General features: G+C 36.8%; 1 protein-coding gene across 1 annotated transcript in view; it reads right to left on the reverse strand.

Moving 5' to 3' along the window:
* LOC122810347 (fatty acyl-CoA hydrolase precursor, medium chain-like) overlaps positions 1 to 23,959 on the reverse strand; it is a 520,290-nt gene that overhangs the window by 282,481 nt on the left and 213,850 nt on the right. The window lies entirely within an intron of this gene.

Genomic DNA, 23,959 nt, shown 5'->3' on the forward strand with positions numbered 1-23,959 from the left:
GCTTGCTAGTTTTAACAAGCCACTACAGTGGTAAAATCTATATTTTGACCATAAAAAGGTGGAGATGGGAATGTAGTATAGTAGGAAAGTAAAACAGGAAAAGTAAGAGAGGGTGGCGGTTTACAATTTGTTTGTGAGGCAGGTGCCTTTTGTTTAGGAAGAGGAACTGGGAAATAATATACAGTAAGCTGAATGTACAGTAAGAAGCTCGGGTTTGGTAATGGAGGCAAACAACAAAAATTAAAAGGGGAGGTGCTGACAAACTGAGAAAGGGGAAGGACAGTGGAATTTGACACCTACAAACAAAAGTAGAGCAACGGTGATAGAGAGGATTGGCCAGCAAACAGAAGCATTGACACAACGGAGGGGAAACAGTAGGATGTAGGATAAGTTTGGCACACTTCTCCATGTGACACTGGCTGTGTGATATCTGAGGGAGGTTAGACAGCACCCTGACTGTCCTTTCTACTGGGTACTTCCTGAGGTGTTGCTGGCAATGGGGCAGACAGCAGTGTGACTCTACCAGTTAGGAATAGAGCCTTTCCAGGCAACAGATACAGACCTTCAGCTACTGGTCCAGCATCTTGTCCACCATCTCCCTGTGGGTCACAATGCCACTACCCCTTGCACTGCCACCAGAGGAAGCAATGACCCTTTCCTGCTGCAAATAGCACATCTTGAGTGTAGTGAAAGGAGGCACAAGGTGTTAAGTGTGATCAGGAGAATGCTGACAGTGGTAGTGCACAGCTGGTATTCATTTCTGTGCTATAATGTCTGAAGTTTGTACTGCTGTCCAGGTCAGGGCTGCAGTCCCTTGTGGTGGTATAAGATGCAGCAGTACTTTGCTTTTTGCATCTTAACTTTGAGTAGAGGGATGCAGAGATAGGATCTGGCTGGTGCTTGAGTTTTCTGTGTGCCATTTTGCTCAAACTGTACTTTTATTTTCCCAACTGGACATCAGACTGGAGAACAGCACGCGGTGCTAGATAAGCTCCTTATGGCTCCGTCTGCAACCACGATAGAAACAGCCCAGGATGTAGGATGGCAGCTGCTGTACAAAACTGCAAAATAAATGGAGAACATAATATAAGGACACTGAGCAGGGAAGGGGAGACAGAAAAAAAAAAACATTTGCATAACATCAGTGTAATAACCTATGAAATACATGACTGAGGACCTTATACGAATTCTGTAACTATTGCTGTATAAAGCTACAAATAAGACTAACTGCACAGGATTATAATGAAAAGGCTGCTGTGCTATGATGTGCTATCTTAAAAGGATGGGTGCAAGTAGCCATCCTCACATTTTTGCAGTTGTGCTTATGGCAGTTGTGTGTAGGATTACTAATCTACCCAGAAAGTGCTGGGACTTCACTGTAAGTTGGTGGCCACCTGCAATTCTATATGTATCTTGTAGTATAACAAGTGCAGGTGTGCAGTGATTAAAACTGGAATATTGCCAAACAGATTGAATAACTGCATTCTTAGACTGAATGACATCCAATAACACTAACAATTCCTGTATATCTAAACCTATTCACATTCCAGAGTGATTCACATGCATGCTGCAGTTAGATAACAAATGCAATAATATAGCTTTTCAATACAATTTTGATTATAACAAGAAGGAAAGTATTATAACAAGAAGGAAAGTAATATGTAGCATTGCACCTAGAAAGCCTTTCCATCATCTTCCAATACAGAAGATAATTCACCTGTATGGCCTCTAGAGCTTTAGAGGAAAATATACTATTCAGTAATGTGCCTACAATCCATACTTCACTAAGCAAGAAAGACATATATGTTTCTGTAGATTGGACAGATACTTAATTATATTTCAGGTGCCCTTACTCTGACCTCTTCTTCCCAGTTGGTTAAGAAGGTCATGATGACTCAATTGCAGGCCACTGCAGGGTACCTGTACTGCTCACCAGAATGAGGTATGTCAGTGACATCAGAGATTGCTCTGGCAAAACTATGACAGACATAGGTTCATAGGTTTGTACTAGGCTAATGGCCCTGCAGCCTTTACAAGCCTACCCCATAGGATTACCCTGGCATTGTGCCACCCGACCTTAGTTCCCACTGCCTCTGTCGAGTAGAGCCACTGGAGTGATCCCTGGGGCGAATTTTCTATTTCCCATCCACTCATCATGATTTCTCTCGAAGAGGGCCAGTGAGGTGCTCTGCTTGACATGTACGGGAAGTCTATTCCATAGCATGGGCAGTCTCTGGGTTATGAACCTGTCCCCACAGCATGTTCTGTTGATTATGATAATGAGGTTAAGGTCTCTGGAGCATGTGGTGTAGAGGGATTGGGATTTCTTTAGATGCAGCATTTCTTACAGAGCTGGGTCAGACATGGCTTTGTAAGTCAAGCAGAGATTGCCTCTAAGTAGGCAATATGAGACAGAGAATAGTGGAGACAGAGAATAGTTGGAGTTTTTTGAGTCTGTCCATATAGGACAAATGTTTAAGGCCTAAGATCCTCTTTGTTAGGTACTTTTGCGGCCTCTCCAGTTATTGCAGGTGTTTAGTGAGGCACATGCCAAATAGGGTAGTGTACTCACTGATTGGCCTAATGAGGGAAGAGTAGAGGGAGACAATGACCTCTTTCTTCCTGGATGCAAAACCTTTAGTAATGAGATGTGCCACATAGAAGGACTTTCTGACCACAGTGGCAATGTGGTGGTAAAAGGAGAGGTGGCTGTCCACCTATGTTCCCAGATCTCTTATAACGCCTTCTGTATTCAGTGGACTACCACAGATGTGGTAATTCATGGGAACCATGTTTTTCCCAAAGGGGGTGATGACTCATTTTTTGGCATTGAGCTTAAGGCCATGGTTCTGACACCAGTTGTTGGTCTCAGTGAGGTCTTACTGTAGGATGTCAACATCACTTGGGGATCTACATCCACCTTATAAAGGGAATCCTCATAGGAGACCACAAGCAGGTGCTCTTTATGTCGCAGATACAGTAAGATCTTTGTTTCCTTGCTGCACCACTGGGGTTTCCTGTCACTCACAGTACCATTAGAAACCATGGCCATTCAGCAGGTCTCACTCCCGAACATTATGGTTGTCCCTACACAGTCATGCCCATTTTTTTTGGCATATCCCATGCAGCCCAGGTCATCTTAGTCGCTTGACCTGTGGTGTGGGTGTCCATAGTGTATCATGAAAAATGTTGTCACAAAGGTATGAAAGTGGTATAAAATGTGTGTACTATCTGTGTGATATTTAAGAATAACAGCAGATTATCTCTTTAGCTCCTTTGTTGGCTACAAAGATATGCTGCAAAATGCCCCTTTTGGATCATTGATTTCCCCGCACATGCTCAGAGCACCTCACAGGTGCTCATGTAAGTACATGTGACAGAGAGGGCATCCTAGACTGAATATGCTAGCACGCTTGATGTGTAGAAATGGTGATTCAGTAATATTAGTGAGTTAGGGCCTTGTTAGCATAAGTACTGCACTAGGTGCCTCGGATTTACCTGTTATAAAACCTGCCTACAGCCAAGAAAGATTACTGGCTGGCACTGAATACTCTGCAGTCAGAGGTGCTTGAGCTGAATAAATCAGAAGCTGCAATTCTTGTTTGTGAGATAAGTCTGAACCTTTTTCTGTCTTTTCACATAGCTATTGTAACTCTAGTTTATAAAATTGCCTAGGCAATATGCTTTATGAAAGGAATGGCACTATCTGTAAGCTATAGCAGAAGTAAAATATAATCACATCAGTTGTGTTAATCAAAAGGGGGTTATCTAGGTTCAGAAGGCTGGACATGGATGAACAATTCAGCATTAAAGTTGTAAAGGGTATTTTTTTTGGAGTAACATATATTGAATTATTAGAAACTATCTAATCCAAGAAACTATCATTTTAGGTGATTTCAGTATTGACTGGCAATCCTGTTCTGGCAACCATCCAACCCATCATGTAAACCTTCATGGCTTCACCCAACTAGTCCAGTCGCCAGCCAGGATAAATAAAAACTCCAGCAAGCACACTACCCTGGATTGGATACTAGTCAGTAAGAGCCCCCAGTCATATATAACAGGCTGCTTATCAGATAGCCTCAGTGATCACTCCCTAACATTCCTACCAAGCTAAACCTGTCATCTACCGTCAAATACGTAAAAACTAAACTTTAACCCACTCACATTCATCTCATCCCTCAAAGAATGCAACTGGCATCCTCTGAAGTACCTCAGTCTTGATGATGCAGTTGAATTTTTTAATACTACCTTCCTGAGCATCGTTAATTACCATGCCCCCATAAGACTTTCCAGAACCAAAGCACAACCCTCCCCTTGGCTACAGAAAACCACTAAGTCAGAAATGAAAAACAGGGATAAAGCCTGGGAGCACTGGCGCAAAACCAAAACCCCCTCAACCAGACAGAAATTCCAAGAAATACGCAATAGAGTCAAAAAGCTAATAAAACAGGACACATTCCAATTCTACCAGTCTGCCCTGGACTTCTCACAACACAGCACCAAACAATTCTGGTCCTCCATAAACTCCATCCTCCACTCAGGTACAGTACCCCTCCTCCTAACATCCCTCACTCCTCAGAAAATATTGCTACCTCATTCAACACACACTTCACACAAACCATACTATCACTAGCTAAACAACACAACCCGCCTCCCCTCCAACCCACACCTTCAACTAGTAATCTCTCCACTGCCTTCTCTTTTTCTCCTGTACCTACCTCAAACATAAAAAAACTCTTAACTAAATTTAAGCCTACCAAATTAGCAGCAGACAACCTCCCAAGTGAATACCTACAAATTGCAGCTGATGCTCTGGCCTACCCAGTATCCATCTTGATTAACCGATCTCTGTCAGAAAGTTATGTTCCCACACTGTGGAAAGTATCACATACAATTCCCCTCCACAAAGGTGGACCCTCCACAGGACTAACCAATTACCGCCCCATAGCTATTTTCTCTCCACTCTCCAAAATACTAGAGAGATGCATACACTCTCAGGTCTCAGACTACCTCCTTATTAAAAACCTCCTTTCCAATACTCAGCATGGTTTCCGACCAAACCATAGCACCACCACTGCCTTACTCTCCTTTACTAACACTATCCTTCTGCATAAAAACAATGACTATCTCTCCTCTGCTACTTTCCTAGACCTATCTAAAGCATTTGACATGGTCCCACACAAACAACTTATCTCTGTCCTCAATAACCTATCCTTCTCTCAATCAGTCACCAACTGGTTTCAGAGTTACCTGTCTGACCGCCAACAATCCGTTGAATGGCAGAATGACATATCTCCCCAACTACCTGTCACCATAGGGGTTCCCCAAGGATCCATCCTTGGACCCCTACTCTTCTCTGTTTTCACCAATAATCTAGCCTCTGCCATCAAATATGGCACACTCATACAATACTCAGATGACTCAACCATCATCTGCTGAGCCCAGTCCCTACCCAAACTGCAAAAAGTCACACAGGAAGCCTTTTCCTCTGTTGAAACGTGGTTATCCGATGCCCAATTAATACTCAACCCAAACAAAACTAAACTACTCATCTTCCAACCCACCAAACATACTCAAAACAACTCTCACTTTAACATCACAGCAAAAGACACTACTATATACCCAACTGAACACACCAAATTGCTAGGAGTGGAAATAGACAAACTAAAATTTGACATTCACATATCCATGACCATAAAAAAGTCCACAAAAAACTAGAAGCATTATACAGAAGTAAGCAACTTCTCACCAAAGCAGCAAAGATTTCAATAGCAAATTTCCACCTTATCTCCACCCTACTTTATGCCTCTCCAATATATACCAACCTAAGGCAATGTGATCTAAACAAGCTAGAGACCTGCTACAACAAAATCGCTAAATTCACCACAGGGGCATCCTACCATAGTCACCACTGTCTTTCACTTGCTGGACTGGGCTGGCTTGAACTCCCTCACCTCCTTCAATGGTATCAACTCTCAGTCGCCCACAAACTAGTAAACCATCCACTAAATCTCCCATCCCTCCAGAATCTACTCCAACCCTATCCACCACCAGATCACTAAGATCCAGCAACAAAAATCACTTGCAGATCACTAAAGCCAATAACTCTGCTGGTGAAGCACTATTCTCTTTCACCATAGCCAAATTATGGAACTCCCTCTCACCCACAATTACCTCCTACCATCATGCACTGTTAGAAAAATATGTATTAATGTGTGTATGCTTAATGCCAAATTAATAATCAAGTATTTTAATACGCTTTTCATTCTATTTCTCATGCACTATGTTTTATATAAATTGAGTTTCATATGAGACTGAAAAAGATGCCTTTTGAAAACTGCAGTATGCTTTCTGAAACTTGCAAGTTGCCCTCTGACTTAGTAACTGCTAGCACAGCAATATTCTTGTTTATGCCTTGTGGAAATGTACTTGAGAAGCAGGTGTTTAATCTGCTAGGTCAGAAGTAAATGAATGAACAATGCCTTATGTTATAAATGTAATGATTCTAGACAAACAGCTTTGTCCAGAGGATGGGAACCTCTGCAGCTGTAGTAATTTAGAGATAAAGTAGACAAAGGATTATTAGAGAAATGAACTGCTAGCATTGTGCTTGATTTAGCCATAGTATCTTGAATGTAACATAACAAGTATCTAACTGAAAGTAACCAAGGCCATGCTGTTTTCCTCAGGAAGTTTCACATAAAAATTGTTTAAATCAGCAGAAATTCATGGGAAAGATGGTCAGCAGATGATGATGAAAAGGTGGTAATCTGTTATGTCAGCATGGTAGGACAAGATTAATTTGAGAATCTATAAAAATGAATGTATTTCCTGTTTCTGGTTAGACAAACTCTGTATTAGCACTTTTTGTCTCCTTGCTGCAAGATTAAAGTGCCTTAACCTGAACCTACCATGTTTTGATCATTTTTAAAGTATATTTTTCCTTTGACAGATTGGTCCTTTGGACTGGAAATGTATCTCTCGCTCTAGGCCTAGGTCAGAATTGGGCCCGGTGGGGGCGTGGCCAAGGATGGACACAGGATAGCAGCAGATTTCTTCAGCTCCACCAATTTCATTACACTGACAGGAATTAATTACTTAAAAAATTAATTTTTGAAGTAAGTTTCTTTCTAAATATGTTTGTTTTATATAGTTCTTGAACTATATCTAAAAAAGAAAGGAAATTTTAACAATATTCCTGTCAGAAATCACATTGGAAATTTTCCTGTCAGTTTATCAGTCTGAAATGAGTTCCAGTAAGACAAATTCTCAAGACTCCGGCATCAAGAAAGAACTTCAGTCTCTGATAATTATAATCCAGCAACTTACTGCTAAGATGGATAAAATGGATACTAAAATTGATACCTTCATAGAAAAAACTACAAAACAAATAGACTTGTTACATATAGACCTGCAACAACAGAAGATCCAGATGACAGGCATAGAAGAAGCTGTGAATGACAAGGAAAATAGAATCCAAGAAGAGGAAATCAACATTGAGTTTCTGCTGAAACAAAATACACATTTATAAACAAAGCTGGATGACTTGAAAAATAGATCTAGGCACAATAACATTAGGATTTTTGGACTGCCAGAAAATATTGAAGGTAACAATATTACTTCTTTTTTAACAACATGGCTCCCTAAAACTTTAGACTTACCAGAAGCATTCTCTTTTGGTATCGAAAGAGCACATAGATCTATAGCTAATACTAACTCTAACAAAAACTATCCTAGATCAGTTATAGTTAGATTTCTATCATCTTTTGATAAAGAGATGTTTCTTAAATCTGCTTGGGCTAAAGCTCCTGTTAAGATTAATTTGACAACTGTGCGTTTTGACAATGACTATTCTTCCTTGGTAATAGCTAAAAGAAAAGTTTTTCTGCCACTAATAAGGGAGCTTAAAAAAGCACAGTTTAAAACATACCTTCTGTTTCCTGCCAAGCTAAAAATCTTCCTTCCTGATGGTCCTAAAATTTTTGATGACTTAGACTCTGCTTTACTGTTTATCAAAAAAAATAAGATTTTGGATAAAATAGAGGAAATGGAATGGGCTAGTCCTTCATTAAAGAGGCTGGCAACTGAAACTTCGTGGAAGACTTCAGAGAAGAAGAAGAGACTAAAGAACAAATGATTTGTTCTATGTTTTTTTCTCTCATCATTTTACTTCATTATTAATCTTTTTAATATAGTTCCTGCATTTCCAGAAAGCCACAAATGTTCTGAAAAAGATTTAATCAAAGTAATTCTCTGTGTGCAAAGAAATGTTTTGTTTCATAACCAGTCAAAATATCTGAGGAACTAATAACAACCTATTATTCAATTTGTTTCTCTTTCTCAAGAAGAGAAGTAAGGTCAGTAATTTGATACATTTTTTTTCTTTTTTTTCTCCTTTTCTTCTTTTCTTTGTTTAAACAATGACATTCTATTTAGATTATGTAGTGGGTAAAGGGTGCGGAGGGCAGGAGAGAAGAGTAATGAAAATATGATAAATGGAATAATAACATATTTATTCCTTGTAAAAGTTTATATGTTCTTCAAATGCTATTCCTAATTATACTTTCTTGATTATACTGCTTATGCTTGTTTGTAAATAATATGTCATGCTTTAACTAATAATAATTAGAACTAAATAATAGTAAATAATATGTTTTATTTTAACTCTATTAATATAAACAGTAAGTAATATTCCATTGTATATACTTCTTATAGCTTTCTCTTACATTTTTTTATTTCTGCTTTACACTCTTTTATTTTCTACTCTCTTTTTCTTTTCTTTATTCTTTCTCTTTATTTTTTCTCATATTAATATATAGAAATGCTTTTGATCATATAGACACAGTAAATAATAAGATTTGCATAAAAATTGAGTTGGGACAAAAATATTGAGTTTTATTACTTATTAATAACTTTGGGCTTAATTTCACTTACATAGAGGCTGTAATAACCTGTAAAATACATTGCAAATGTTTTGTCATGTTTAGATGCATTTACACTGCTAAATGAATGTTTGTCACTAGCTTTTAACAAGTTTCCTGCCAAAATGTTAAGGGAGACAATCTGGGATGTGGGCTACCTCATGAACAGTGTCCTCAAGCTGTTTCAAAAGCTTCAACTCTCAGAATTCTCACAGAGAAGCTGAAAGCAGTCAATCTGTCCTTTGACCCAGATATCACACTGACACATCACAGATTCAGGAAGAACACTCTACCAGGAAGTAGAACTGATGCAAATGCGACTATGTGAAGGAAAATGAACTCTTTGACATTTAAATGTGAGTTATTTTATATAATTACTTAAATATCTATGTTATAATTCATAAAATATATCAGTTATAATGATTTTAAATGATGCAGTTTCTTGTAGTAAGTAAATGTCTTATTTTAGAAGGCATAGAAAATGAAACATTTATTCAAGTGTTTTTGAAAATCTACTTGACTGCAACATACTAATCTGTGTTAAAACTTATGTTCCAAACATATACATTACTATAACTCATTTAATTCATCTGATTGACAAGCATAAATAACTTTATAACTCTATTCTGGAAGAAACTGTCATGTGATATATTTTAAAGCAGTAGTATAGACATACAAAATACAGATGTTTTTTACAATAATGCAAGTGTTTCTGAGAATTTGCATAACTATGCAGTATGATTTATAACAATTTCTATAAATATAATATTTTATTCTATTGACAATAATGAGTATGAGTAAAATGCTCATATACAAGCAATTCAAGGTTTTTTGGAAGCTGTTGACTGCTTTTACATGACAGAAAATAGATGCATCTTAATATATGTAATGTCTGAACAATATTAGCCAAAGTTTTGATTTAAATGAATGTTAGAACTTATTTTACATACTTTGAATAAATTAATATGTAAATATGCCTTTTTTTTTTTTTTTTCTTCTCTCTTTCTTTCACTCTCTCCCTCTTTCACGTCTTTTATTTCTCTCTCTCCTCTTGGTTCCTAATATCAAGTATATTTGAATGCTATTTGAATACAAGTGTATTATATTGCATAGATGTATATAGTAGTATGAATAGTTTTTTAAAAAGTTTATTTTAGTTTTTATGATGCTGTTTTATCAAATGTGTAGTCTTGTCTTGCTAGATAATTGAATTGAAAGCTGTTAATTTAAGTTAAATATAACCAGTATTAAATTGATAAGGTGGTAGCTGAGGTACTGCTGCTTAGGGTAGGGGTTAACTTGAGTGGTAAATACTACTCTAAGTTGGAGTTTTAACTCCAGGCTGGATGCAAGGTTTAATCCTTACATTATTTTCACTTGTTCATTGTTATATGTATATAGTTTTGACATCCACAATATATTTTGTACACTCATTGTCACTACAAACAAAATTGAATCCTATACAAAATCCCATAAGAGATTCAATAAATACAGCTATATTTAAAGGTACACCTAAAGGAGGAGATGTAACATTACTCATGTTGTTATTTGTTATTTTGATCATAAGATTCTTAAGTTTTAAAAATGCCAAATGACATTTTTAAAAGGAATTTCTTTAAACATTAATGGATTGAATAATCCGTGTAAAAGGGCAAGCCTAATAAGATACATTAATTTACATAAGGCCAACTTAGTCTTCCTGCAAGAAACCCATCTCTTGAAAAAAGATATTGATAAACTAGCCACAAACAAATATACAGTATTGGTTAGTTCAGAGCACACTCAGAAAAAGAGGAGTGGCTATTTTATGGAATAAAAGTATGCCCATTCCTAAAACCATTAAGTCTTATCAGGATGACAAAGGAATGTTTTGTATGGTTACAATACAAATTAATGGGAAGACTTACACTTTAATTAATGTATATTGGATACCTGGAATTGGTATGAATACAGTGAAGCATCATCTTGATAAGATCACATCATTCTCTATAGGAGATATTATTTTAGCTGGTGACTTTAATTGTATACTACATGAAAGTGATACTACCACTATAGGAAAAAGAAGAATTACATCTAATGCAAAACATTTAAATGATTTTGCTAATTCTTATCATTTGAATGATAATAATCAGATAGATTCAAAATCATTACCATACACCTTTTTTTCTAACAGATACAAAACTTATTCAAAAATAGATAGGGTCTTCATTTCTAACCAGATGGTAACAGATTTAATTAATTCCAAAATTATTTCATGTCCTATATCTGATCATAATTCAATTGTTTTTGAATTCATGATAAAAAATACTCATAATGTTCAGATCAAAAGGATACCAGCATACTTAACTCAACTAATAGACTATAAAGAATATATACTTTCAGAAGTACAACATTTTCTAGACATAAATAATACTCCTGAAGTCTCCATTGTCTATGTTTGGGATGCCTTAAAATCATATCTATATGGACAAAGTATAAGATGGTATAATAATAAAAGGAAATCTTGGGATAAGGAATTGTTAGATATTCAAAGTAAATTAGACTCTTATAAACATAATAATAAAGAAAATATTATGGATAAGAAAGTCATTGAAGAAATAAACAAACTAAATGAGAACTACAAAGAAATTTTAACTCATAAAGTTAAAATAACTCTAGAGAAATACAAGTTTTTGTCTTACTCAATAAGCCCCACATACTTACATAGACTTAAAAATAAAACAAAAGGTTGAATAAACAAAACCATATCAAAGAAATCTTTTCTCTAAGGAAAAGAAGAATGTTTCTAGTCTACCAGAAATACTAGATGAATTTAGAAATCACTTTCACAATATTAACAATAATAACATTAACATGGAACCTAAAGATAAAATAAAGGAGTTTATAACCACAAACATGAATAAAAAGCTTAATAAACAACAGATTAAACTATTGGACAAAAGTATTTCATATACAGAGGTTATTACACAAATAAATAAGCTTAAATCAAACAAAGCACCGGGTAATGATGGTATTATACCAGAGATATATAAAATCCTTTCTAAAAGTACATATTCATTAATACGTAAGATTTTTATTTTGGCCCAAACTGAGTTAATAACCCCCCCATCTTGGCAATATGCATTTATTTCGCCAATTTTAAAACCTAATAAAGATCCAACTAGATGTACTTCATATCGGCCCATCTCATTACTTAATGTTGATTATAAAATGTTTATGAGTATTTTTGCTGATAGATTGAAGACAATCATTCCCGGCATTATAGATATAGATCAGACAGGCTTCATTGTAAATAGAAATACTTTTGATAATATAAGAAGAACTTTAACATTAATTGATTTTGCAAATAGGAAAAAGAAAGATTTAACACTTATTAGTCTTGATATAAGTTCAGCATTTGATTCAGTAAGTTGGGACTATCTGTTTACCTTACTGAAGTGCACAAATTTCTCAGATGCATTTGTAAAACTAATTGAGCATTTATACAAAGGAGCGTTGGCTTATATTAAGGTAGGAACATATGTGTCACAAAAAATTCCCATTCTTAAAGGTACAAAACAAGGATGTCCACTTTCTCCACTATTATTTACTTTAGTAATGGAGCCCTGGGCTAATTTGATCAGAAACAGTACTGACATAGAGGGTTTTGAAATAGATGAAAATACAACATCCAAAATTCAACTTTTTGCAGATGATGTTCTAATTACATCAGCAGGATCTAATTCTTCTATGCAGTCTCTATTTGATAAAATGATGAATTTTAAAAGTATTTCTGGTTTAATATTCAATGAAGAAAAAACTAAAATACTACCTATATATACGAAAAAATATTCTCATTAGTGATTTTACTAAATATGTACCCAATTCAGGTCAGATAACTTATTTAGGTATAATACTATCTAAAGATATTAAATCTATTATATATAATAATTATAATACCTGTTTTCTTAATATACAAAATCTTTTAATACCTGGAATAATATGTTTTTTACTATGGAGGAGAGACTTACAATTATTAAAATGATAATATTCCCCAAGATTTTATACTTAATACAATCAATAATACTTCCACCTACAAAAATAATTATCAAGAAACTGAATACACTAATGTTAAATTTCCTATGGGCACCTAATAGACCTAGGATTGCATTAAAGAAACATACTAATAGCTGGTCTCAAGGGGGTATTTCTTTTCCAGACTTTAATTTATATACTATCTCTTCTATTGTAAAAGTCATTACTTTATTAATAGATCAGTCATATGTCGCAAAATGGAAAGATTATTGGGAGCTAATTAGTATGCACTTCATGAAAATCTCCTTAACACATAAAAATATGATTGTAAATAACTCCATGTTATGGTTACTAAAGGAATTTTGTACTTCACCTATTACACCTAAACATATGGTTTGTTACCCATTAAATATTATTATTAGCTATCGTAACTTTATATTCATGCACCCTAAGTATAGAGAATGGAATTTTATTATATTCCTATAATGTATACTCAGGGTATGCTTTTGTCATCTACTTCTGAAGGAACTCATTTAGCTATAGATAATGATCTAAAGTACTGGTATCAGTTGATATCTGATAATAAAGTTAAAATCTAGATTTCTTAAAACAAGAATTTGATCTAAGAGAAACTTGCTGGCTAGAGGTTCAGACCTTTAGACAACATCTCATTGATAGAATAGATCTAATGTCTATAACAGTTAAAGAATCTATTCCAACACTGATTGATTACTTGATATTAAATTTACAACATAAAGTTTCTGATAAAGGTAAACTTTCATACATACATAAAATTATCAGACAAGAAACTTTTTACAGTGTAGATACATACTGGAATTATTTCACTTCTATTAATGGGGACCCACCAAATCAACAAGATAAACAATATATATTGGAATCTGCCTATAGAACTACGTCTTCCATTGTCTGGAGACTTTATACATGGAAATTTTACATAGATCTTTTATACACCTTTGATGATGAATAAAATAAATAATAAAGATAATCTATGTAAGAGATGTAATGTAGAAATTAATGCTGACTGGGCTCATATGTTTTATGACTGTATAAAATTGAAAGAATACTGGAAGTCAGTTAATGAATTTTGCAGGCTCTTTTTACAGATAATTTCATTATTTCCAAATCTCTTATATTATTCAACACACCTGTACCTCAAAGTGTTAAAAGGTTAAGCTTCCCTTGTTATGGTCTATTCTAGCAGTGGCTAGGAAAATAATAACCAGAAATTGGATTTCAGATACACCTCCTTCGTTCAATGAATTTAAAAATGTTATGAATATAGTGTGCCATATGGAAATAAACACAATTAGGTCAAGAACAACTAGAAAAACTTCTTATTATATTGTATGGGATAATTTACAAAATTTGTTAAAAAAATCCTAATTTCAATAGCATGGTATTTTAGTTTAATTAATTGATCTGATTGTAGTGGATGTCTTTGTAAATACTTTAGTTGCTTTGTTGAATGTTATAATCATATCTATTTTTAATTACTTGTATAAAATTGTTATGATATTTCTCTTGTATGTTAAAACAATAAACCTGTTTTGAAAAAAAAAAGAATTGGGCCCAGTGGCATGTATCCATACGGAGAAGAAGCCAAATCGGCTCTTCTGTTTTGAAAGACCTCCGACTGAATTGTCGTTCGAAAGAGGCCAGCCACTGTTTCTGATCTGGGATTGGAGGACGAGTCAACGATCCGGTGGATCAACTCACGGAGGGGTCAGGTAAGGAGGAATTACCTTATTTCTGTTTTAAGATCAGGGACTAAGTACAGAACTGTTTTTTGTCAGGAAGATTTGCATGTGCAGATCAGGGACAGAAAAAGGGGTTACTGTTTTTGTCATAGATCAGGGAAACAGAACAGGTAGGCAGTTATTCTAGATAAACTGTGAAAAAGGTATAGAACCGTGGTGCTACATGATAAAAATGGTTACGTAACAAATTACAGCTTAGCTAAGACAGCAATGGGAAATCAGTGCACAAAAAGTTCCCGGGACACGCCCCTAACTGAAGACGCGAAGTATATGCAATTACAGTGTGCCGATAATGTTAAATATTATACCAAATGGGTCGATAAGTATAAATTCAAAGGTAATTTAGATAAACTAGCACTTATGAAACTTGTAAAACAGTTAAAAATAGATGCAAAAGGTCAACTAAAAAAGCAAAGACAATTAGGAGTCCCTCAAGCGCATAGGTGGCTTGAGGAAGCAAATCGCAGGGAGCAGAGAATTAAAAATTCAAAGACAATGTTTTTAGACAAAGAAGACAATAACTTGGTAATAGCAACAGCCCCTCCTTCGCCCCTCCACTTCTGTTAGCAGAATATGAAGCGAGTGGACGAGCTGATCCACCTCTGCAATATCCAGCTGTCCCTGGAAAAGCACAACCGTTTGTCAGGGATCCTATCGAGACCAGGTCTCGAACACGCGATTTGAGGAGGAGATTGAATTAAATGAATTAAATAGAAGATCACAGGCTATGAGTGAAGAAGAGATATGTCCACTCATAGAAGTACCGAATCCTCAGGCAGGACAAGATCCGACTCTTTTGGTTTATAGATCGTGGACACCGGAAGATATCCGGAAAGCCACAGAAGGTATTCTCCACCCAAAAGTGAATTTTAGAAAATTTTTAGAAGACTTACAGGGTATGAGATTAAGTTACCATTTAAATGGAGAGGAAGTAGAAAAAGTATTTAGACAAATTGTGGGTCCAGATTGGCACATGATCAGTGGCGACTGGAATCCTCGCGACGCACATCTTAGACCACTCCCATATACTAATGCAGAATTGGATGGCAGAATGAAAGGTCTGACAGACCGAATCTCTGAAAAATGGAAGCCTAGGGCTGATTGGACTTGCATTAATCAATGCATTCAACAGGAAGGTGAAACAGTTGATAGATATTATGCTAGACTGTTAGAGTGTTTTAATAATCACTGTGGAATGCAGATACCAGAAAACCAGACACATGATTCCTCATATGAACAACAGTTAAAGAACACATTCTTGAAGGGTAGTATAACTCCCATTAGTAGCTTTATTACAAGGCATATGGTAGATCGAACAAGTAGACTGCAGCCATTACTTGAATATGCTAGACATGCAGAAAGACATTTTAATAGTAAAAAGAAAAAGAAAACTCAAGTATTTTCGGCAGAAGATGGGTCAGAAGTATTTGTAGTACAAACTGGGAAAAAGGGTAAAAGAAATACCCAGGGGAATAAACAATCTGACAAACGATCAGAAGATTTCGAATAAAGAAAGAAAAAGGGTGAATGTTTTAAGTGCGGGAAAAAAGGACATCTAGCAAGGGATTGTAGGTTAAACAAGAAGGCGACTACAGAAGATAAGGAGGATGAGGAATGACTATATGATAGTCAGGAATCATTGGAAGACAGTAAGCAAGAAAAAGTAAGTACAAATATGATAGCAGGAGTAGAGGATGTGACACAAGGAGTAGAGAATGTATATGAATTCACAGAAATAGAAGATGAAATTTTAGACCTAGCTCTTTTGAGCTTAGAGCTTTACTTAGCAGACACAAAGCTGGAAGTGACGCTTCTGGTAGAGGGGAGGGAAGTTACATTTTTGTGTGACTCAGGGGCTTCACGGACCCTGATACACCCTTTTAAGTTACCGGAAGATACAGAATCACCAGATTATATACTAGTGAAAGCAGCCAATGGACAGCTGTACTGGGAGCCACTCTCCCATGACATAACAATAACAGACCCCATTTCAGGGGTGACCCAGAAAAGTAAAATTGTAGTTTCTGCAAAATGCCCAGTAAATCTTTTGGGTAGAGACTTGATGCAGATATTTGGCATACCGTAGTTCCAACCATGCAGGGTATGGAAGCACAGCGACAAATGGAGACTTTTGTAGTGCGACCGGAGGGTGAAATGTATTATTGGTACAGTGAGGACTTGGTTACGACTGGTCCAGGGGCAGTAACCAAAGAACTGATGAACGTAGCCATCAGCAAGTTCCCCTCCCTCAACATTGACAAACAGCATTTGTTGCATTGTACTCTATATTACTGTAACAGACCAGGACCTGATAAAGATTATGAACAGGAATTGTTTCAAAACCATGCAAACAGGCTAGTATTGCGAAACTTGTACTGGGATACAGAGGGGAACAGTGTAGCAAGCTGTTCTTTGCCCCAGGAATTTTTAGTACTTTACAAATCTAATTGACTGCCACATGTTAGTTTAACTAAGAACAAAGCTTTGAAATGGGCAGACTTGGATGAAAAAGTCACAAGGTGGGAGAAGCAGACAGAATTAGAGCTCTCCGAACAAGGTGTACAGAAACAGAAATTAAATTGGATTACACAGACTCACCCAGCTGTACACTCACAGGCTAGTGAGAATAGCTGAGTATTACTCTTATTGGAAGAAGAGGAAAAATCCTTGCGAGACATACCATATATTCTCTGGTCAGCAGGGAAATCAGATGTAGGACTTATACGAACAGCAGGACCAGTTACCATAATGCCAAAGTCAGCATTTAGACCCCAGAAAAGACAGTATCTCTTGAGAAAGGATGCAGAGGTAGGAATCAAGCCTATCATAGCAGCCTTACTTAAGGAAGGAGTCTTAATAGAATCTCCTGATTCACCATGTAATACACCTCTATTTCCTGTCAGGAAAGTAAATGGGGAAGGGCGTATGGTCCAAGATTTACAAGCTGTAAATAATGCAGTTATACCCAGGGCACCAACGGTGCCAGATCCACACACCTTACTGAATGATTTAAAGCCAGAGCAAAAATATTTTTCAAAGGTAGACATTAGTAATGCAGTTTTCTCGATACCAATACACCCTGACAGCCAATATCGGTTTGCATTTACATTTCAGGGAAAGTGGTACACATATACAAGATTACCAAAGGGATATTGTGAAAGTCCAACAATATTTACACAGGAAATGGCAAGCAACCTGGCAGGATTTATTCCACTGAAAGGTAGTCAGATTCTACTTTATGTAGACGGCATTCTGCTGGCAGCCCCCACCCAGCAAGAATGCAAGGAGGAAACGATAGCTTTATTACAATTTTTAGCTACTCAAGGTCACAAAGTAAATAAAGACAAGTTACAGCTTTGGAGAAAACAAGTTAAGTACTTGGGATATGTAGTATCCAAAGAAGGTAGAATATTAGATGAAGACAGAAAAACAGCAATTTTACAAGCACCTAGACCAACTACCAAGAAGGAAATGATGTCCTTCCTGGGAACTACTAATTTTTGTTGGAGTTGGATACCAAACTATGCTTTGGAATCTGCTCCACTGGCCAATTTAATATTTAAAAAGCCGATGGCAGCACAGGATTTATTACAATGGACACCTGAAGCAGAAGCAGCTTTCTGTAAGCTGAAACAATTGATAGCATCATCCTTAGTTTTAGGACTGCCAAACTATAACAAGCAGTTTATTCAAACTGTAGATTGTAAGCAAGGTTATATGACATCAGTATTGACACAGCAACACAGGGACAAACACTGCCCCATAGCTTACTATTCATCAGTTAGAACCAGTGGCGCGATCTCTACCCCACTGTGTACAAGTGGTAGTTGCAGCTGCAATGGCAGTGCAGGCTTCAGCCTCAGTACTGTTATTCCACCCTCTCAAATTGAGAGTGCCTCATGCAGTCGCAATTATTTTGCTGCAAGAAAAAGTAGCATATATTTCTCCAGCTAGGCATCTTTCCTGTATGACCATACTGTTGAGCCAACCTCATATGACAATTGAATGATGCACAACTTTGAATCTGTCAACTTTGCTTCCAACCCCTGCAGATGGCAAACCACACTGCTGGCTGCAGGAGATTGAGCAAAAGACATTACCTAGACAAGACCTTACGGATGTTCCCTTGGATGATGCCGAGGTGACATACTACGTGGACGGCTCATGCAGGAGGGGTCCTACAGGACAGAACCTAGTGGAATATGCAGTCGTTTCTGATACTGAAACTTTGGAGGCGAAATCTTTACCACACAACTTATCTGCACAAGCAGCAGAATTGATTGCCTTGACAAGGGCATGTACCTTAGCAAAAGGTAAAAAAGTAAACATTTATACTGACAGTCAGTATGCGTTTTCTGCTGTACATGTTTTTGTGCAACAGTGGAAAAATAGAGGAATGATAACATCTACTGGTAAACCGATCAATCATGCGCAATTTATTTTAGACTTGTTAGATTCAATTCAGTTACCTAAAAAAGTAGCTATTTGCAAATGCGTAGCTCATATGAAACAGGACAGAATTTCAAAAGGTAATGCACGGGCTGATACAGCTGCGAAGCAGGCAGCTTCAGCCACAGAAACTTTTCTTTTGAGTGAGGAATTACAACCCTCAGAGACTTTAGATTTAGAAATGTTAAAAACAATGCAGACACTTACTACAAATATAGAAAAACAAAAGTGGATGAAATGAGGAGCAATCCTCGAAAAGGGACTGTACATCTTCAAGGAAAAGAAACCGATTTTGCCATCTAATTTATTTAGATATGCAGCGTTGTTGAGCCATGGGCAGAGCCATGTCTCAACAGGGGGGATGGTACAGTTAGTGAATCGAGTATTTACAACCTATGGATTTATCAATTATACAAAAAACTTTTTGTGCAGCATGCCATGTTTGTAACAAGCATCATGCACAAGGGGCGTTGAAGCCTAAACAAGGGAATTTTCCTACACCACCGTATTCGTTCCATACTATTTGTATGGATTTCATAGAGTTGAATAAATGTGAAAATAAGAAGTATTGCCTTGTTATTATAGACATGTTTTCCAAATGGGTAGAAGTGTTTCCAACTAAAAATACAGATGCAGCTACTGTTGCAAAGGTCCTTGTTAAAGAAATCATACCCAGATTTGGTATACCGGAAAAGATTTATAGTGATAACGGGACACATTTTGTGAACCAAACGATTCAGCAACTTAGTCGCTATTTTGGGATTTCGTTAAAGAACCACTGTGCTTATCACCCCCAGTCTGCAGGGTTAGTAGAGAGGCATAATGGGGTGTTGAAGAACAAACTTAGGAAGTTGATAGCAGAGACACAGAAAAACTGGGTGCACTGTTTGCCTTTAGCACTGTTGCGTATGAGAACTGTTCCAAATGTAAAGGGATTAACTCCTTTTGAAACTTTGTTTGGGAGGGCATATTATACACCTCAGTGGAAACCCCTCATGTCTACAGAGCAGGAGGCTGACAGTTCACTTGCAGGATATATGAGGCGATTTTTGAATAACAAACTTTTGCAGTTAAATTCTGTTTCAGATAAAGAGCAACCAAAATCGGAAGCACCAGTAACCCCAGGCACCTGGGTCTGGGTGAAGATTGTGAAGCGAAAGAATTGGAGCTCTCCGAAGTGGGAAGGTCCATACCAGGTACTACTGTCGACACCCACTGCAGTCAAGATCGCAGAGCGAGCTTCCTGGATTCATTTGATGCACTGTAAACTGGTTAAAAACTTTGAACGGGACAAAAACTTTGTTACTGTTGCACAACAAGAACAAAATGGCCAGATACAGAGTGAGTAGAGACGTTGAGCAATCTCAGAAAACTTGTATGATTGTTTTCATTGCAATATTAATCACACTGTTCCTTTTGTTGTGGCCGTTCCTTTTTCCTGCCACAAAGGTTAAACTGATTAGATGTAATGAACCAAACATAGACTGGCATCCGAACTTTAACACTTATCAGGCAATTACACGTGTATACGCAGAGACTTTTAATGTTTCGAACTGCTGGGTCTGTACGGCCATACCAACAGCATACGGGGGTTTATTAATGACTGCTATCTAGGAAAATCTGGTTTTTGACACAGTTGCTTTTAAAGCACAAGATAAGGTGGCACTGTATTTGCCTGTGACACAAAAAGGAATTGTATGTTTCTATAAAAATGATACCATCCAAGTTGGATGGAGTAAGTATAATGTTACAGTACAGTATAAATGTTATAGAAAACCAAATGATTTGAGTGGATCTTGTAGTACAGATTATGACTCATTTTTGAAATCTATGCATAAGACTCTTGATCAGGTACAACGCAATCCTGTACTTTTCAAACAGTTATCAGTAATAGATAGGAAAATGTTTCATGCAGGGCAGTCATTTCGTAACAAAGTAATAACTAAGGTAGAAGACTGTTATTTTGTGTGTGGTAAAAAAGCATATAAATGGTTACCTGAGAATTGGTCTGGCAGTTGTTTTTTGGGGTACCTGGTTCCAGCCATCCGACACACTGCAGTTTTGCCTCAGGGAAGTATTCAAAATACCCGAGACGTAACCAAAAAGACTGTTAAGAAACCTGAGAATCCAGTGGGATGAATTGAAGCAGGGTGGAAAGACCATTGTGATGTGGGAACCAAACTTGTGCACATGGACTTGAGTGATGCTGTTATATCCTGGGCAGGTATATCACCCATGTATGGTGGAGTTAAATCAATATGGAAACTGCGAAAACTGTCCAAACTTCTCGAAGTAATGAGTAACGCAACTTTTTCTGCTCTTGAACTGGTAACTGATGAACTGAATGCCATGAGAACTGTAGTGCTCCAAAACCGAATGGCTCTTGACTTCACCCTAGCGGTGAGAGGCGGAACTTGCGCTTTGATCAAAGAAGAATGCTGTGCGTTTATTCCTGACCATCAGCATGAGATTAATGATCATCTTGAGGTGATTCAGCAAGTGTCGGCCATGACCAAGCCAGGCAAAACCCTCTGACAGATTTTTTCCAGAATGCCTTTGGGGGGGGCTCCATTTTTATGAACATATTGATTGCTATTGGGGTAGGATTACTTCTAATAGGAGTTTGTATTTGTTGTGGAATCCCCTGCATGAATAGATTAATTAAAGAATTCATAGATATATCCGCATCTGAGACTATGTATCAAAGTACTGAATTTGAAGAGCTGCTAGAATGCAAAACACTTTCATAAAAGTTTAAACTGAATGACTTTCTTAACTGCAAATCCTGAATGGAAGAGGTTAGGAAAAGAAGCAAGTTGTTTATTCTTTTTTGAAAATAGAATAAAAGGTATTAACAGGAGGGAAATGTTAGAAAAATATGTATTAATGTGTGTATGCTTAATGCCAAATTAATAATCAAGTATTTTAATACGCTTTTCATTCTATTTCTCATGCACTGTGTTTTATATAAATTGAGTTTCATATGAGACTGAAAAAGATGCCTTTTGAAAACTGCAGTATGCTTTCTGAAACTTGCAAGTTACCCTCTGACCTAGTAACTGCTAGCACAGCAATATTCTTGTTTATGTCTTGTGGAAATGTACTTGAGAAGCAGGTGTTTAATCTGCTAGGTCAGAAGTAAATGAATGAACAATGCCTTATGTTATAAATGTAATGATTCTAGACAAACAGCTTTGTCGAGAGGATGGGAACCTCTGCAGCTGTAGTAATTTAGAGATAAAGTAGACAAAGGATTATTAGAGAAATGAACTGCTAGCATTGTGCTAGATTTAGCCATAGTATCTTGAATGTAACATAACAAGTATCTAACTGAAAGTAACCAAGGCCATGTTGTTTTCCTCAGGAAGTTTCATATAAAAATAGTTTAAATCAGCAGAAATTCATGGGAAAGATGGTCAGCAGATGATGATGAAAAGGTGGTAATCTGTTACGTCAGCATGGTAGGACAAGATTAATTTGAGAATCTATAAAAATGAATGTATTTCCTGTTTCTGGTTAGACAAACTCTGTATTAGCACGTTTTTGTCTCCTTGCTGCAAGATTAAAGTGCCTTAATCTGAACCTACCGTGTTTTGATCATTTTTAAAGTATATTTTTCCTTTGACATGCACCCACTTCAAAACTTTACTAAAAGCGCACCTAAAAACATGCTGGCTATGCCCTTGCAACGCCCATCTAAATATCACCCACCCCATTCAACCACTACCTTTCTTTCCACTCCACTAACTACCTTGATTATAGCAAGCTCAGATGCTCATAAGCCTAGTACTTATTATGCAGCAGGAACTTCTTACTGTAACATTTGTTAATGTATGTTATGTACTTCACAGATAAAGATTCTAGTTGTCTACTGATGTACTATGTTCTTCATCTGTAAATATGTTGTAAGTAATTGCTATGTTAAATTGTTAATCGCTATGTAATCCAAAGTAACTACTGTCTGTTTATTTTAACTGTGGAGCTTTTCTCCCCGGGCCTCCGCTGAAAATGGACCTATGTCCAGTCGGACACTCCCAGTCAACAAATGTAAATAAATAAAAATAAATAAATATTATGGTTAAGTAAAAAAAATGCAGTTGACAGGTGTTTCTGCTGTTGTGCGACTCCATGTACATGTTTTGTGAAGGTGTCAGTGTAGGTAGGCCAGGGTTAGTTTATTTGCAGTGTTGCACTTATTCCTGTATGTATGCTGTACTGGCTGTGTGCAAGACATTTTCCTGTTTGGGGGAGAGACAGATGCTTCAGCATTATGAATCACAGGTATAAAAAAATGCAGAACCCTAGCTAGGACATCTGATGCCCTGTACCCTTGGCCATCCCTCAGAAATACTTCTTGAAGATGAGTTTAGTTGAAGACTAAAAAAAGTTCTTCTTCAAAACTATAGCAAGCTTGTAACAAGCATGTTGAACTCATCAGCACTTCAGTCGTGACTGCAAATGCAGTATCTGTGTTAATAAATAAATAAATATTGGTAATGCACTACCATAGCATTACAACCTGCTAATTATACCTCCTAATGCCTTTGGCTGGGAGAACCACCACCTTCATTGTGTTCTAGTTATGACTCTGCATAAATGTTAGTGGAGTTAATTGTTAAAGTTAAGTTGTATATATGTAGTGTGACTGCTTGTTGCTAGCTGCATTACACATTGTTATGCAATACCCTCAAAAACTACATAAAATCCCCAATGTCCTTCAAGGATGCATCTGCAGTCATAACATATGGGTTGTCCTGCCTCAGGCAGCCCTTCGGTCGGCCGGATTCCAAAGTC

This window comes from Protopterus annectens, chromosome 8.part1, assembly GCF_019279795.1.
Source record: "Protopterus annectens isolate FY-2018-M chromosome 8.part1, PAN1.0, whole genome shotgun sequence".
NCBI classification, from domain to species: Eukaryota; Metazoa; Chordata; order Ceratodontiformes; family Protopteridae; genus Protopterus; species Protopterus annectens.